Genomic DNA, 18,382 nt, shown 5'->3' with positions numbered 1-18,382 from the left:
TTTTGAAGTGGACATGCAATAGAGTATGGATCAATTCTCTGCTGCTTATAATAATTTTTATCTAACAATTAACAACAAGAAAACTCAGGTGGTTCACCAACCAGCACCACACCATTCATATGTGGAACCATTGGTTACAGCAAATGAGAAGTTCTGAATTCTATGAATAAGTTCAGTTACCTTGACAGTATATTTTCCAGAGACAGACACATTGATAATGATGCATGCATTGCCAGAGCTAGCTCAGAGGAGGCTCCAGAGGAAACTTTGGAAGAGAACAAATATTAGACTTACTATCAACTGAAGGTCTACAGAGCTATTGTGCTGACCACATTATTGTACACCTGTGAAACCTGGACAGTGTACCAGTGCCATGCCAGGAAACTGAATTGCTTCCATTTGAACTGTCTTAGGAAGATTCTGAAGCTCACCTTGCAGGATGAGGTATTAGACACTGAGATCCTTTCTTGAACTAAACTGCCAAACATTCCAACTCCACTGCAGAGAATAAAACTCCAGTGGGTTGGCCACATTTCAAATTCAAAAAGTATGTTTGCCTTAAAGATTATTTTACTGCCAACTCCCACAAGTCAAGAGCTCACATGATGGTCAGAAAAAGTGATACAAGAACTCTCTTAAGGTGTCTTTGAAGAACTTTAGAATTAATTGAGTGACATGACAGATGCTGGTCCCGGCCTGCTCAGCCTGGCATGCCCTCATCAGAGAAAGTACCATATTCTTTGAGCAAAGCAGAATTGAAGTAACCAAAAAAAAAAGTGAGATGAGGAAATTTAAAGAATCTACCCCAAATGTTCATAAGGACTATTTATACCCAACCTGTAGTAGAGCATTCTGAACTTGTATTGTTCTGATGAGCCACAGCTGGACACACAGTAGCTTGACTAACAAAGTGATGTCATTTTGGTGCTCTTTAAGAACAAAGGACAACAACTAATCTTGATGGGCCATTTGAGGAAATGGCTTTTCTAAAAATTGAATTCACTCTATTGGCTGATTGTGAAATGCAAATACATCATTTGGGTTCATGAATTACAGTATTTAGAGTATAACTGCCAACAGGTTTCCCTCTAAACTCAACACAGCAGCTGCTTCTCTGGGGACACAATCAACCAGTACCAATGTGAGTCTGGGAATGAGTTTGTAGGTTATGCTCTATTTATTAAAGTTTCTACTAATGTTTTCTATTTTTGTGTCACAGTCAAATTTTTTTTGTATTTTTGTATTTTACACTTAAATACGAAATAGGAAAAGGAAAAAAAATTGCTAGGTACGTAGCAGATCATAAGAGAGGATTCAATGTAAAACAAAGTCCATTTCAAGAAAACTATATAAAAAATATTACATATTGTTTTCAAAGTTACCTGGCTTTTCTTTGCTTCCTTATTGGTTTTGTTTTTGCTCTCTACTGTATACTTTTTACTTTATTTTTTCCCTCCTCTCCCAAGAAGGCTACAACTAAGCTACAATTAATGCACATATATAGATATTTATAAACATATACAGATATACACTTATACACTCATACATTTCTTCCTAAGATCTATTTCTCAGAAGGTAGATAACATCTTCCATCTTTCTTCATAAGTCTAAGTTTTTCCATGTTTTTCTAAATGAACTAGGTCATCATTTCCTACACCACAAAAACATCCCTTTCTGCATTCAAACTTCACAGGATCTCTGAGATTAATTGGGGTATTTATGACAGTCAGAATGACTGGATTGCTTAAAGTTGTTCTTAAAACAATACTGCTATTACTGTATACAATGTTCTCTAGCTTCTGCTGATTTTGCTCTTCATTATTTCATAGAAGTTTCTCCATACTTTTCTAAAATCATTGAAATTATCATTTTATAGCAGAATACTATTCCATTATGAACTTATACCATGGTTTGTTTAGCCATTCTGCAATTAACAGACATCCCTGCAATTTCCAGTTCTTTGTCACCACAAATAGAGCCACTATCAGTATTTTAGAACATGTAGTTCTTTTCCTTTTCCCCTAATCATTTTGGGACACAGATCTAACAGTAGTATTCCTGGGTGAAAAGGTATAGACAATTTAATAACACTTTGGGCATAATTCCAAATCTCTCTCCAACATGGTTGGATCAGCTCACAGATCCAACAACTGTTATGATTCTTACAAGGTACTAAGACAGTGGAATTGATAGAGACAATAATTATCTAATTTAGCATGGTTTAGTATGATTGATCTGATCTTACAAGATGTTATGGGCCAGAACTTGAAACAAGGTACTCAGTGGAATTGATAGAGACAATGGTTGTTTAGCAGGGTGCTTAACAGTCTCTAGATGTATTTAGTACTTATTAGAGTTCACACCTTTAAGAGAGTATATATATATATATATATATATATATATATATATATATATATATATATATACATATATAAGCTAGGAGCCTCAACTAGGATGCACTTCAGGAGATTCACAAGGCAGGATTCAGTCCAGGGGATTCATAAGTCAGAGATGGCAGTTAGGCAGAACAAAGAAAGACAGAGAAGTGATGGCAGACTCTCCTGTGGAGAACACTGAAACCAAGATCTAGAAGGCCTCCAGAAAACTAGCCAAGCCCCAAGTGAAGGAGGTAAGATTTTGGAAGAGAAAATAAAGGATCTGGACTTTTAATTCCCTGGCTGCATTTGGGGTGATTACACTGAACTGAAAGGAAGGCCACCTCCAGAAGCCCTCTAAGAAACCTGCTCCCAGAGAACATTACATATTTTAAAGAATACTACAAACAACAATCCGAATTTACAGATGAATTAAGGCCCTAATATTTCCACACAGTTATTTATAGATATACTTACCTAGCTGCCACAGTAGTTAAAGCACTCTTGATCTCTTGTCTTAGGCAATATTTATTGTATATTATATCATAATATTAAAATGATATTATTATAACAATTTTAACACAATAATATAATATATGATATAGTATGTAGTATATCATATTGTATATCATATCTTATAGCATCATATAATGAATAATTATATTACATTGTATTATACTGTATTACACTGTACTATATTAGGGGCAACTAGATGGTAGAGTAGATATTTCTCACTAGACCTGGAGTCAAGAATTTATAAGTTCAAATACCACTTCAGACACTTACTAGCTGTGTGATCTTGAGCAAGTCACTTTTCCTTTGTTCTTCTCAGTTTCTTTAACTGTAAAATGGAAGCGATAATAACAGCATCTACCCTCCAGAGTTGTGGTAAGGCTCAAAGGAGATAATAATTGTAGAGTATTTAGCATAGCACCCAGCAGTAAGTGCTAAGTATATCAGTTTGATTTCTTTTTCCCATTTTCCATAGATGCCTTAAGTGACTTTTCTAAAATACAGGATTGATTAAGTCACTTTCCTGCTTTACACTGAAAGCATTTTGGAAGATCATTTGGAAATAAATAAGAAAAGTCACTAAGTTGTATATACCCTTTGGCACAGCAATCCTATTTCTTGAGATATACCCCAGGGAGAAGGAAAGCAGAAAAAAAAAGGTCCTATATATGACAATTGTTTTACATTGGCAGCAAAAGACTAGAAATAAAGTGAATGCCTAGCAATAGACTGAAAATTGTAGTATGTGATTATAATGGAGTTTTATTGTGCTATAAAATACTTCGCAGAAACTTGGCCATATTTGTATGAATTAGTGAAGAATGAAATAATTAAAACCAAGGAAACTGAACTCTTGAATAACTCAAAAAGCAAGAACAATCTTAGAGAGCACAGTTAATAAAACATACCTCCTACTTTTTAGTGGAGAGGTAGACATCAACTAGGGGGAAATATTGCATACATTTTTATTGTGTTGATTGTTCATCTTCTATATAAGAGAAGGTTCCTGTTCAGGTGGGGGAGTTAGAAGGAGACTATAACTAGAAATGCCTGTGAGGCAAAAACAAAAGTAACCATTAAATCTTTTCTTTTCTTTTTTTTTTAAATGAAGAAAAATTGGAAGGGATAGGTTCTACACATAAGAAGAATCTTCAAAATATGTCCATATATGGAGTCAACTTGCTTTTTATATATTTGTTTACATATTATCTTCTCCATTAGATTATAAGCTCCTTGAAGGCATCCTTGTGCTTAGTATAGGATCTGGCACCATAATAAAAAACTCTCCAACTGGCACAGATAATATTTTGGGTTGGAGAAGGTGTCTGAGCCGTTTTTTGAAGGAAGAGAGGGGTCCTAAGAGGTGGAGGTAAGGAGGAAGCACGTTGCATATATTGGGGATGCAAAGTTACAGAGTGGTAAGATTAAATGTCATGATACCTGGCCAGTTAATTTGACTAGAATGGTGACTGTGTGTGATGAAGAGTAATATTAAATAAGTCTGGAAAGAAAGCTAGTTGGGAGCCATATTATGGAATGTTTCTAATGCTAAAATTCTTATTCTAGAGAAAATTGGGAACCACTGATGATTTTTTTTCCCATTTGCTTTTATATTCCAGTATCCTTCCCTTCCTCCTACGACATAGCCATCTCACATAACAAATATTATTTTTTAAAGGAAAAAAGTAAGAGACTATATCAGAAAAACTGATTAATACCTTGAAAAAGTCAGAAAGTACATATGATGTTCCACACACACACACAGACCTCCTACTTCTGCAAAGAAGTCTGGGTATCTTCTCATGTCTATTCTTTGAGACCATGCTCATCCCTTATAATTCTGCAACATTCTTTTAATCAGTTTGCATCTATTGTTATTCCTACTGACATTTTATTCATTGTGATCATTGTGTTCTTGGCTCTGCTTGCTTCACTCTGTCTTGGTATATGTAGATCTTTCCCCATTTCTCTGCATTTGACACATTCTTCATTTCTTAGAGCACAGTCACATTCTGTTACATTCTTGTATGACAATTTATTTATCCATTCCCTTTTTGCTAGGCATCTACTTTGTTTCAAATCTTTGCTATCACAAAAAAGTGCTGATACAAATATTTTGGTGTTGGTATTATTATTTGGTATTATTACTATTATTATAAATATTACACAAATTTCCTTCTTACCAATAAGCTTTGTAAGGCTTTGTAAGAATACAATCTCTGGGTCAAAATGTAGGAAACTCTTTTGCTTGATTCCAAATTGTTTCCCAAAATTACTCTTATTCACAGTTCTATCAACAATGCATTAGTTTGTCTTCCCACAACCCCCCAGTACTGACTATTCCTATCTTGTAATCTTTGCCAATTTGTTGGGTGTGAAGTGAAATCTTAGGGTTATTTTGCTATGCTTTTCTCTTACTAATAGTGATTTGGAGCATTATTTCATATAGTTAATAGTTTTCAATTCTTCTTCTGATAACTGGTTGTTATGTATGCCATACACTGTACTAAACATTTGATATAAACAGAAAGGCCAAAAAACAGCCCCTGTTCTCAAAAAGCTCATATTCTAATGAAGAATACTACCTATATACTGGAATGTGAATTTTGGTTTTATGGATCTCTCAACATATTATATATCGATATGTAGCTGATTTACAAAATATTACCCATCTACCTCTCTTTATAAATTATTATAAAATATATATATTAAATATATTATTAAATATAACACACACATATGTATGGTAACAAATTTATTCACACATACATAAGACAAAACACACATACATGTGCATATATGTTGCATATATACACATGTATCTTAATTTTCTATATATGTTATATACAAAAATCTTGAAAAATTTGAAAAATAGATTTCCCTACTCTCCATTATTTCCCTTAGCATAAATATATTGATTTTGTTTTCAACTTCATATGCTAATGAACTTTTTAAAGAGGCAAAATATGTCATATCTATCTTTTAACCATTTTAACTCGACAGCTATGTGAAAGATAAGAAAGAGGGGGAGAGAAAGAGACAGAGAGAGAGAGAGAAAGTAAGAGAAAGAGAGAGAGAAGAGAAGAGAAGAGAGAGAGAGAGCAAGAGAAAGAGAGAGAGAGAAGAGAGAGATCAATTGAGAGGCTATTGTAATAGTCCTGGTGATAGGTAATAAGGGTAGAAGCGGTATTCAAGAAAAGGAGGGGATAATGTTAGAAAAAGTGAGGTGTTAGAATTAACAAGACTTAGCAACTAGGAGGAAATAGTGAGTTAAAGGAAGAGTAAAGAAACAATCAACATTTATTAGGTGGGTACTAGATGCCAAGTGTTGGAGATACAAGGAAAAAATTGAGATAATCCTTTCCTTTAAGGAGTTCACATTTTATTTGAGGAGACAAGAGGTTCATAAATGAGTGTATATAAAATATATACAAGGCTATTTTTTTTCTTTTGGTGAGGTTTGAAAGGAGTACTAGCAGTTGGACTAAGAATGACTCCAAGGTTACAAAAATTTGTGGCTAGGAAAAATGGATTTTGGAGGAAATGAAATGAGATATTTAGCAGTCTGCTTATTAATGTCTAACAATAATCCTCTCTTGGGAAAAAATGCATGTGACAAACTTTTAAATTTATGCCATATCACTGACTTATTCTACATCAATTTCTTAAGTCTAGGCAATCAACAAAATAATAAATCAAGGCCTAATTTGTAGCATTTACCCATATCTGAGGTGCATATCCTCACACTGAAAATTTAACAATCTGTTTCAACCCACCCTGAATTGGTGACCAATGGGACATATAGGTGGAACTGTCCAGCAGCCAACCGATTATAAAGGACTGAAGTTCAAGGCAGGAATAATGTTAGAGAAAACATACATTCAGGAGAATGCCTGAAAAAGATCATGCTATATGAATGAAATGGAATTAAACTATGGTTTAAGAAATGTCAAATATGAAATAATACATCTTGCAAAGCTTAAAGGGCTACATGTAAGTGTCATTTTTATTCTTATCATTATAACTCCCACAGAAGAAAAAAAAAAGCTCTGCTCTTTTTTCATTAATGTGGAGGCTTGCTATAGGTATAGAATGTGGAATATACTATCAATCATGGTCTTTGTGTGAGTTGATTTAATTGAATTGCTTTTCTTTGTTATTAGAAAAGACTCATTGGACAGGATGATAATTTAGAAAATGACTAGGAAGTAAAAAAAAAAGCTACAAAAACAAATGTATCAATACAAGTTAAAAATAAAATTAAGACTTTGTTTTTTTAGAAAAAGTTAACTGGCGAGGCAAAGATAATACAATGGTTAGAGTGCTGGACCTGAGTTCAAATCTAGCATCAGACACTTGACATTTACTAAAAGTGTGACCCTGACAAGTCACTTTTGACTGGCAACCCCAATTGTCTCATACAAAAGGTACCCAAAGAAGGGTACCTTACTTTGGCCTCATGGGATAAATGAGAGGAATAATTACATCATAGGTTTGTTGTGAGAATCAAATAAACTCTAAAATATTGTGTAAATATTTTTAGGTAAATTTTAACTATTCTTACTAGTATTGCGTTGGCATAAAAGCGAAGGAAATTCAACATAAACTAGGAACCCAAGAGAGATCCATTAGTAGACAGTTAGAGGTGGAAGGGCTATGTGACTTTTATAGTAGGTAGTTTTATGTTTGAGATCTGTATTTTGCCTTCAAAATCAGTCCTCTCCAGAAATGACTCTTTAATGCTGAGAGAACTATGCATTTCCCTCTAGGGATTTCAAAAGGCTTCAAAGAAAATATGTAGAAGGGTACTAATCGATCATTAATGTTTTAAAGACCTCCATATAATATATATAAACATAGATATTAAAATAACAAGCTTTTCTCCTCTAAAACAAGGTCTGGAGCATAGAGACATCCTTTCAGCCCACATGTCAAGACTTGCTGCTTGACTGCCATAATATGAGCTGCAGAGAAACACATGGAAATTCCAAACAACTCATAAACGTGAGTCAGCTTGTCTCTTCTGAGCTTTGATATTCCTTGCCATTTTTTCTTTTTTTGTCAAAATGATTTTTTTTTCTCAGAAGTGCAAATGCACAGGAAAATAACCAACTGAAGACCATATGCCAGAATCTCAACAGCAGGCAACCACTTTGATTTCCCCCTTAGTAATGTGAAGATCAATGAAATACCTCATTGGCTCCCATGCATAGCAGCCAACAGAAGAAGCACTGATTAAAAAAATATTGCCTCCAAATGTCTCTAATGATGCCAAGTTTGCCATTGCTATGGAATACTCTCATTCCTCTTCAATTGAGACATGGCTGAGAATACTTAGGCTATTTCACTGCTAGCCACATTCAATCTGCTTTTAAAGACATTCCAGTTGATGGGAGATGGAGGGTGGTAAGCAGAGAAAGAGGGGAGAGATCAGGTAGGGAGCTAAGGAAGAGACTTAAAATCTGGATTGGTTGACTTTCATAGAGAAAGCAGGAGAAATTAGTTCAGAAAAGGGGTTTCAGGACTGCTGATGGATAGGAGTTGGAAGGAGTTGGGAAGGACGTGTCTAGTAGAGTCCTAATTTAAGCCATTGTTCTTGCTAACTAGCTAAATTGTTTCTAACTGCTGAAGGAATACTAATATGTTGTTAGTATGTATCAGCTGACTGTCTTTTTGTTCCCACTCATCATCCTCCTGACTTTCTAGACCAAAATGTTCTTTTCTGGCCACCACTCCCCTATATCTGAGTTCTCCTTAATTAAAATTTAAGTTTTTTTGAAGGCAAGGACTGATGCTTCTGCATCGTACTGCAAACACTTAGCAAGAATCTAGCATTTGTAAGTGATTTATAAAAGCTTTTTCTTTCATTCATTCATTCATTCACTTATTCATTCATTAGGATAGGAGATAGGAACAGGCTTGTGATTTCCTTAGTATAGGAAATTCCCCATGAGGAGTTCCCATATATTTGTATACACAGTTCAGATTATCTAGCATTTGTAACAGCATTTGTCTCACAGAGATTATATACCTGTGTTATCTCATTTGATCCTCATAAAACTCCTAGAGGGAGAATTGAAGATGAGAGTGACCAGGATCACAAAGCTTGTAAAGTAGAAGATAGGATTTGAACTCAGATCTTCTTGATTCCATAATCACTGAACTATCTAACTTCTCTGTAATTTATTGCTTTTGACCAGAGATTCTTATACTTTTATATGTGTCAGAAATTACTTAGGCAGTGTGGTGAAGCCTAAGAACTCCTGAGAATAATGTTTCAAAAGAAAAAAATACAGAGGATTAGAGAGGAAACCCATTATATTAAAATAGTCATCACAGGCTTTTTTTTTTAAGTTCCTACATAAGAATCCCCGTTTTACAGAGTTGCCTAGAGCACTGAAAAAAAAAAAAGTGACTTCTTAAGTCACACAAGCAAGTATATGACTTTAATTTCAGGCTCTCTATTGGCTAGGTTATATCGCCTCTTAGAAAGAATAATTAGTTTTTTAAAAAAAACTATCAAAAGTCGAGTTTCCTCTCACTGGGGATTTCACACCTTAAGTGAATGTGGGTAGGAGTGAGGAATAGGAGTTGGTAGATTTTGACTTTGCACAATGAATCTAAGAGTACATCAAAGACCAACAGAGGTAACCTAATAGCATCTCTGAAGAACTGGGGCTAGGTGGTGGTAAGTGGAAGAGTTCATTTTCTGAAGAAAATCCATGATCTGGCAAAAACTAGTTTACCTTCCCTCTAATGAGTTTGAGGTGGAGGCAGAGGTGACTCTAAATATAGGTTCAGAATCAATGGCAAATTAGAAGGTATAAGAAAGATAGGGTTTTGAAGGAAAAACCCAAAGGAGAAGGGTTGCGTTACTCTATCGGATAAGATTCAAAGACCAGCCTCTAGATAAGTAATCTTAATGTACAGAATCATAGCATCTCAGAATTGGAAGGAACTTCAGAAACCATACAGTCCTATTCATGCTTGAAAAAAGTGTCTTTTCTATAGCAGGCACGACAAGTTTTCCTTAAACCCTCTAGCTTCTGTTTGGAAAGTGAGAACCTACTACTTTCCACCTCAGCATATCTTGGAAGGTTATAAAGTTTTTTTTACTAGTAGCAGACTTAGATTTGTTTCTTTGTAATTTCTATCCCATGCTTCCAGATCTGCCCTCTGGGGCCAAACAAAACAAGGTCACCCTCTTCTTGACAACTCTTTAAATACTTGAGGATAGTTATAATGTCTCCTTCCACCAACTATCTTCCCTTTTCAAGCTTTTCTTTTGAAGAACTCAGTTCTGCTTTGTGTGTCCTGCTCTGTCCAGAATTAGTGACAGATGAGAACCATGGGAGAATAATAGCCAGCCAAGGATGAGGTGACAAGACTTCTGAGGAGATATGGTAGGTTTCGTACTTGACTGGTAGTGAGAATAGGGAGTCACATTCAGTGTCACTAGCTAGTACTTTATAATCAGGGCTAGTTACCATCAAAATCATTAATATATTGTTTAGAACTGTAAAACCCTTTACAATTTTATTTTTTAATCTAACCAGCCATGTTTTGATTTTATTGAATTCATTCCTTTCATATTCACAACTATGATTGTTAATTGTATATTTCTTTTCATCCTACTCTCTTATATTTTTCCTTACTTTACAATTTCAAATCACATGGACAAATATGTCAACATCTGATCAGTAGAACAATGCTTTGTGGCTGGCAGTGCAGAAGGGTTGGATTGGGAATCAGAAACTCTGGGTTCAGATGCTGCTTCTGCTATTTGAATCATAGATACAAAGTAGAAAGGAGCTTAGCTGTCAAGGAATTCAACCAATCTCTTCATTTTCCAATGCCTAAAATCACATAAGTAATAACCAGCACAGCTTCTCTGACTCCAAATTTAGCTTTTTCATTGTACGACATTGCTTCTCATCATTTATAAACATGGATAATAGAAATTAGAGATTTGGAACTGGAAGCTAACTCAGATGTTATTTAGTCAAGCAGTCAAATAAATGCTAATGATATAAAAAAAGCAAAGAAGTTTAATCCCAAAGAGATTAAGTGATTTGCCCAAAGGCACATAGCTAGTAAATGGAAGAGTCAGGATTCAAAGATAGTTCTGCAGATAAAATGTTTATTGTAGCATTTCTGCCTCCTTGCATCTTGATAAATCTCCATCTCCTAATTCTGTAAAAGACCAGGTTAGACTCTTTAAGTTACTTCTTCTCTAAAGCCCATGGGTACCAGTTTGAGAATAAGGAAATTACAGCTTTCACATTGTGGATTCCCTAAAGTCCAATATTTTGTCTGTGACAGAGCTGCTATTAGAATTCCCTCTGTGAGGGCAATACTTGTTCTGCTCCTATCCTTTTGCCAATGTTGCTTGAATAGGTAGCAAAACTGTGCATATCTTTGGATCCCAAAATACCAGTACTAAGTCTATATCACAAAGAGAGCAAAGAAAAGGGAAAAGGACCTATATGTATAAAAATATTTATAGTGGCTCTTTTTGTGGTGGTAAAATTTTAGAAATTTAGGGAGTATTCATAATTGGGGAATAGCTGACCAATTTGTAGCATATAATTTTTTTTTATTATAGCTTTTTATTTATTTATTTTTTTTTTATTACAGTAACTTTTTATTGACAGAATCCATGCCAGGGTAATTTTTTTTACAACATTATCCCTCGCACTCACTTCTGTTCCGATTTTTTCCTCCCACCCTCCACCCTCTCCCCTAGATGGCAAGCAGTCCTATATATGTTGAATATGTCCTGGTATATCCTAGATACAATGTATGTGTGCAGATCCAAACAGTTTTCTTGTTGCACAGGGAGAATTGGATTCAGAAGGTAGAAATAACCCGGGAAGAAAAACAAAAATGCAAACAGTTTACATTCATTTCCCAGTGTTTTTTCTTTGGGTGTAGCTGCTTCTGTCCATCTTTGATCAATTGAAACTGAATTAGGTCTCTTTGTCAAAGAAATCCATTTCCATCAGATTACATCTTCATACAGTATCGTTGTTGACGTATATAATGATCTCTTGGTTCTGCTCATTTCACTTAGCATCAGTTCGTGTAATTCTCTCCAAGCTTCTCTGTATTCATCTTGCTGGTCATTTCTTACAGAACAATAATATTCCATAACATTCATATACCACAATTTACCCAACCATTATTATAGATTTTTATTGACAAAACATATGCATGGGTAATATTTCATCACTGACTCTTGCAAAAACTTCTATTCCATTCCAACTTTTCCCCTTCTTCCCTCCACCCCCTCCCCTAGATGGCAGGTAGTCACACATATGTTAAATATGTTAAAGTATAGGTTAAACATGTTAAATAAATATGTTAAAGTATATATTAAATATGTATGCATACATATCCATACAGTTATCTTGTGTAGCATATAACTATGATAGAATACTGTTGTGCTAGGAAAAAATGGCAAGCAGGATGGTTTAAAAAAAATTGGAAAGAACCAATAACTAACTGTATGTGTGTATGTGTGTGTGTGTATGGGGGGGGGGGCAATTGGAGTTAAGTGACTTGCCCAGGATTGTACAACTAGTAAGCATTGTGTCTGAAGCCACAGTTGAACTCAGGTCCTTCTGACTCTACTGTCTACTGTCTACTGGTTCTCTATCCAGTATACTTGTAGTTGCCCCTTAATAGGTTCTTTACTAATTCTTGACAGAAATTTCCTGATTTATAATTTCTACTTTCTGCATTTGTCTACCTCTCACTTCATTACTCTTTTATATCTAAGGCCCTTTCAAACTCTCAAGCTATGATTCCAAATACTTTTTTTTTAAGGTCATGAAGACTATCCATAATTTTATTCTATTAAACCTAGCCATATTTCCTGTGGTTTCAAAAACAATCATAAATGAATTATATATATGAAAGCCAATTGTGCTTTTTTTTTATTTAGTACTTTGATGGGATTCCTCTTCCTCCTAACCCCATGAGTTCCAAGGTAGTGAAAATACAGTATTTGGGGCAGGGCTGTGGGTAAAGGCAACTGCTGATTAGAGAGCTGATGTCTTATTTCAACTACATGAGATACTTTATGACTTTTTTTTCTTCTACTGCATTATCCCTGGTTTTTCCTTTTCTCAATGGCTAGTTAGGGTCTTTGAAAGATTTTAAGATCATAGAATATGGCTCTGTTTAGTCCAGCTGGGCCTGGGCCTCTCTAGTCCAATACTTCCATTTTGCAAATGTGGAAACTTGATCAGCATTGTAAATGCAATTCTGATGCCAAAAGTCAATAGCAAAAAATGTGGTTCAAAAGGTACCTTAAAATCACCTTTGAATTAACTCTAATTTATAAAAAATCAAGCAATTCTCCAATTGAAAAATGGTCAAAGGATATGAACAGACAATTCTCAGATGAAGAAATTGAAACTATTTCTAGTCATATGAAAAGATGCTCCAAGTCATTATTAATCAGAGAAATGCAAATTAAGAACTCTAAGATACCACTACACACCTGTCAGATTGGCTAAGATGACAGGAAAAAATAATGATGATTGTTGGAGGGGATGCGGGAAAACTGGGACATTGATGCATTGTTGGTGGAGTTGTGAACGAATCCAACCATTTTGGAGAGTAGTTTGGAACTATGCTCAAAAAGTTATCAAACTGTGCATACCCTTTGATCCAGCAGTGTTACTACTGGGATTATATCCCAAAGAGATTATAAAGAAGGGAAAGGGACCTGTATGTGCACGAATGTTTGTGGCAGCCCTTTTTGTAGTGGCTAGAAACTGGAAACTGAATGGATGTCCATCAGTTGGAGAATGGCTGAATAAATTGTGGTATATGAATATTATGGAATATTACTGTTCTGTAAGAAATGACCAACAGGATGATTTCAGAAAGGCCTGGAGAGACTTACACGAACTGATGCTGAGTGAAATGAGCAGGACCAGGAGATCATTATATACTTCAACAACAATACTAGATGATGACCAGTTCTGATGGATCAGGCCATCCTCAGCAACGAGATCCACCAAATCATTTCTAATGGAGCAGTAATGAACTGAACTAGCTATGCCCAGAAAAAGAACTCTGGGAGATGACTAAAAACCATTACATTGAATTCCCAATCCCTATATTTATGCACACATGCATTTTTGATTTCCTTCACAAGCTAATTGTACAATAATTCAGAGTCTGATTCTTTTTGTACAGCAAAATAATGTTTTGGTCATGTATACTTATTGTGTATCTAAGTTATATTTTAATATATTTAACATCTACTGGTCATCCTGCCATCTAGGGGAGGGGTTGGGGGGGGTAAGAGGTGAAAAATTGGAACAAGAGGTTTGGCAATTGTTAATCCTATAAAGTTACCCATGTAAATATATCCTGTAAATAAAAGGCTATTAAATTAAAAAAAAATCACCTTTGAAGAAAAATTCCAAGGTGGGTGGAGAGGAGGAAGAGAGAAGCCTTAAATTAGGACACAAGGTACTATGTGTCAGAGACTCTTGAACACAGGGAACAAAGAGTTGAGGAGGTAGCATTTGAAGGGAGAGCAAGTACATGTTCTAGAACCTTCCTAAATTAACAAGTATTGCTAATTATGTGCTAAATGCAGTTATTTTTTTCTTCTAGAAAGAGTACTAACATGTTTCTAGTATGTATTCTTGATTACCATTTGTTCCACTCTTCATTCCAGACTTCCTAAAGTGTTTTTCCTGGCCTACACTATTCTCCAATTAAATTGTAATCTCTTTGAGGGCAAAGATCATGTCTTTTGTATTTCTGTCTTCAGTACTTATCACAGTGTCTGGCATATAACAATTACTTCATTTCCCCCCCACTCATACAGTCAGAAGATAAGGACCAAATCCATGATCTCACCAGTATGAGAACTGCTAAAGTGAGCCAGCCGACTGCTACCTATGGTGGTCAGTTCCTTCTCTCCAATATAAGAGTCTTAGTGGCTTAGAGTGCAGAGTCATTTGTATCATGTTCAGAGACAACATTGAATGAAATTATGTGCACAAGATTATTGCCAGTAAGGAGCAGAATCTGAATTCAAATCCATATGCTCTGAGTTCAAATCCAAGGTTCTTTTCACTAAACCATGTTGTCTCTCTTTATAAATAAGCTTCATTGTGCATAACAACAATATGTGGCAGGTATGGTTTGCATCAGTTACCTCAGGTGATTCTCATAATGACACTATGAGGGAGGTTCCACAGACATAATTGCCCTAGTCATAGAGGAGGAAACTAAGGCTTGGAGCTGAAGTGATGACAGGTGCAACTGTCCCTTGGTGCAACTCAGCTGTCTCTGGATGGCATATGCTTTTCTTGCTGAAATCTTGCTGGAATTATGATTCAGAAAAAATTAAAATCCAATGTAAATATCACAATGATAAACACGCACGCACACACACACACACACACACACACACATACGAAAGCTTCAATCCCAGTACAGAGGATTGTTTGAAATTCCCTCATGATCACTGAAACCTTCTTGTTTCATGCCCAAGCTCAAAGGATTCGAAGTCTTTTCTTCTCAGCACTTTGCAGGGAGAAAGTTCTAACTGGTAGTGATTTTCATCCAGTTTGTGTCTATTTATTCTTCCCTGGAATTTTTAATTCTGGTATAATAGAGCACAGATTTGACACTAGAAGGATGAAGAAGCTGAGGACCAGAGGAGGAAATGGCACTTGTCAATGAACATTTATGAAGCCCTTATTATGTGCTAATAAGCAATAGAGATACTCTGGATGACACCCGCAAGGACCTCACATTCTAATAAGTGAAACAACATGCAAAGAATTTTGTCACTGACAAGATCTATACAAGTTAAATGGGGTATGATATCAGATCGATATGAAGACAGGTGAAAAAAGACTTCTTGCAGAAGTTGGGACTTTTCCTGAGACTTGAAAGAGAAGCCAGGAAAATCAGGAGAAAGAGATGAGGAGGGAGAAAAGTCCATTAATTGTCCATGGGGATAGTTAATGAAAATGCTTGGAATCTGGTAATGGAATGTCTTATGAGATGGACCCTCAGAGGCCAGTATCATTAGACTGCAGATTGTGGGCTGGATTATAAAGGACTTTCAAAACCAAATGATGATTTCATATTTGAACCAGAAGGTAATAGGGAACCACTAGAGTTTATTAAATGCAGATGGTAGTGATGGGGCCAAATTTGAGCTTTAGGAAGAACATCTGACAGTTTTGAGGAGACTAGATGGCCTAAAGTTGGAAAGGACTTAAAGTAGGAAGACCTGTATCATGCTAATGGCAGCATCATGAGGTATCAGGTATGTGTCTGATACCAAGACACATACCAAGACAATTCTTTTTTTTTTTTTTTTTTAACTTTTAATTGACAGAACCCATGCCAGGGTAATTTTTTTTACATTATCCCTTGCACTCACTTCTGTTCCCACTTTTCCCCTCCCTCCTTTCACCCCCTCCCCCAGATGGCAAGCAGTCTTATACATATTAAATAGGTTACAGTATATCCTAGATACAATATATATGTGCAGAACCGAACAGTTCTCTTGTTGCTTAGGGAGAATTGGATTCAGAAGGTATAAATAACCCGGGAAGAAAAACAAAAATGCAAGCAGTTTACATTCATTTCCCAGTGTTCTTTCTTTGGGTGTAGCTGCTTCTGTCCATCCTTGATCAATTGAAACTGAGTTAGATCTCTTTGTTGAAGAAATCCACTTCCATCAGAATACATCCTCATACAGTATCGTTGTTGAGGTATATAATCATCTCCTGGTTCTGCTCATTTCACTTAGCATCAGTTCATATAAGTCTCACCAATCCTTTCTGTATTCATCCTGCTGATCATTTCTTACAGAACAATAATATTCCACAACATTCATATACCATAATTTACTTAACCATTCTCCAATTGATGGGCATCCATTCATTTTCCAGCTTCTAGACACTACAAACAGGGCTGCCATAAATATTTTATACCAAGACAATTCTGAAAGAATTCTGACTCAGTCTCCAACTTAAGCAAAGGAATTTTAATGACATTTATACATTCATTAGATGAGCCAAGCTTCTTGAAGGAGTCAGCAGCCCCAGCAAACCAAGACAAGGATTTTAATAGAGTAAATGGTCCTGAGTACATCACAAAATATGTAAATCCTGAGGTTATAGTAGGAGTTTGCTAACATGGGAAACTCCTAAAGCCTCAGTGGAACTGGGTATGCAGTAACATAGAACACATTCAGAAAAATGCACTTAGGGAGATATTAATGTATGGTAATCGTATTATAATTAGCCTGACTTCATCACTCAAAGGAGAACAAAGAAGGAGAATGCACAAGTGCCATGTCAGGGAAGAGATTATTTAAAGATTGTGTTTTAATATCCTGGTCTACATTCTATTGGTGCTACTTCCCTATTGGTTGCTTTCTTTAGTATGTCTAGAATTGGTATATGATGAAATTATAACCTGCACCTGTCCGCTAGTGACTGTGGATTTCTGTGGTGTTTGACTTGAGAAGGGGGCAGGTCTGGCCTGGGAACAACAGTCAGAAGTTACAAAATAAGTGGAAGAGTTAGAATTGGAACACAGGTCCCATGACCTATTAAAATCCAGTGCCCTTCATGTAGTGAATGACTGACTCTTATCACAGAATTTCAGAATTGGGAGCATCTCAGCCATTCAGTCCCGTACTTGGGTGAACATGAATCCCCACTACCACACACCTGACATATGGCCACTGAACCTTTGCTTGGAGTCCTCCAGTGAGGGGAAGCCCACTATTTCTCATTTTAGAAGCATTTTTAATTGTTGGGGCATTAAATTTACTCCATTTGTAACATCCTCCCTAATAATGTTTCCAAAACACTTTACAAAAATCACTGATTTATATAACTATCCTGGAAAAGAGCTGTTGTTCCTCACTTTACAGATGAGGAAATGAAGGCAAAGATTAAATAATAATTTATCTGGGAGTCACACAGGTAGTAAGTGACTGAGCATCTTCATTAATTTCAGAAAGCCCAATGCTCTCCTTATTGGGACAATCTAGCTCTGCTACCATAACTTCTACTTCTGCCTCTGGGACCCAAGGGGGAAGCTCAATATGCTAACCTTTCAAATGCTTGAAAATAGCTATCTTCTCTGGTCTGATCATTGCTGGTTCCTTCAGGCTATCTTCCTACCCTATTTACCCTCTGGTTGCCGTACTCTGGCCTTTCTTCAGTTTTATCAGTTATCTTTCTAAAAAGTGATAGGATAATATAATAGGCACAGTTTATCCATGGAAAAAATCTGTTTTTGCTAAATTTTTCCTTTGTATCCCACATGCATCCTACTTTAAAGATTCTCAACTGAATGCTTTAAAGCTTGGGAGACTTAAAAAAATTATATTGTGAGGCCATGAAGGCAGCATGGCCAAGAAGAAATATTATTGTTTGGCATAAGAAATCTGGGTCTCCATTTCATAATTTGTAAATTTAATGAGATCT

This window comes from Sarcophilus harrisii, chromosome 3 (assembly GCF_902635505.1).
Source record: "Sarcophilus harrisii chromosome 3, mSarHar1.11, whole genome shotgun sequence".
Taxonomy (NCBI): Eukaryota; Metazoa; Chordata; class Mammalia; order Dasyuromorphia; family Dasyuridae; genus Sarcophilus; species Sarcophilus harrisii.
This window is presented reverse-complemented; position numbering follows the sequence as displayed.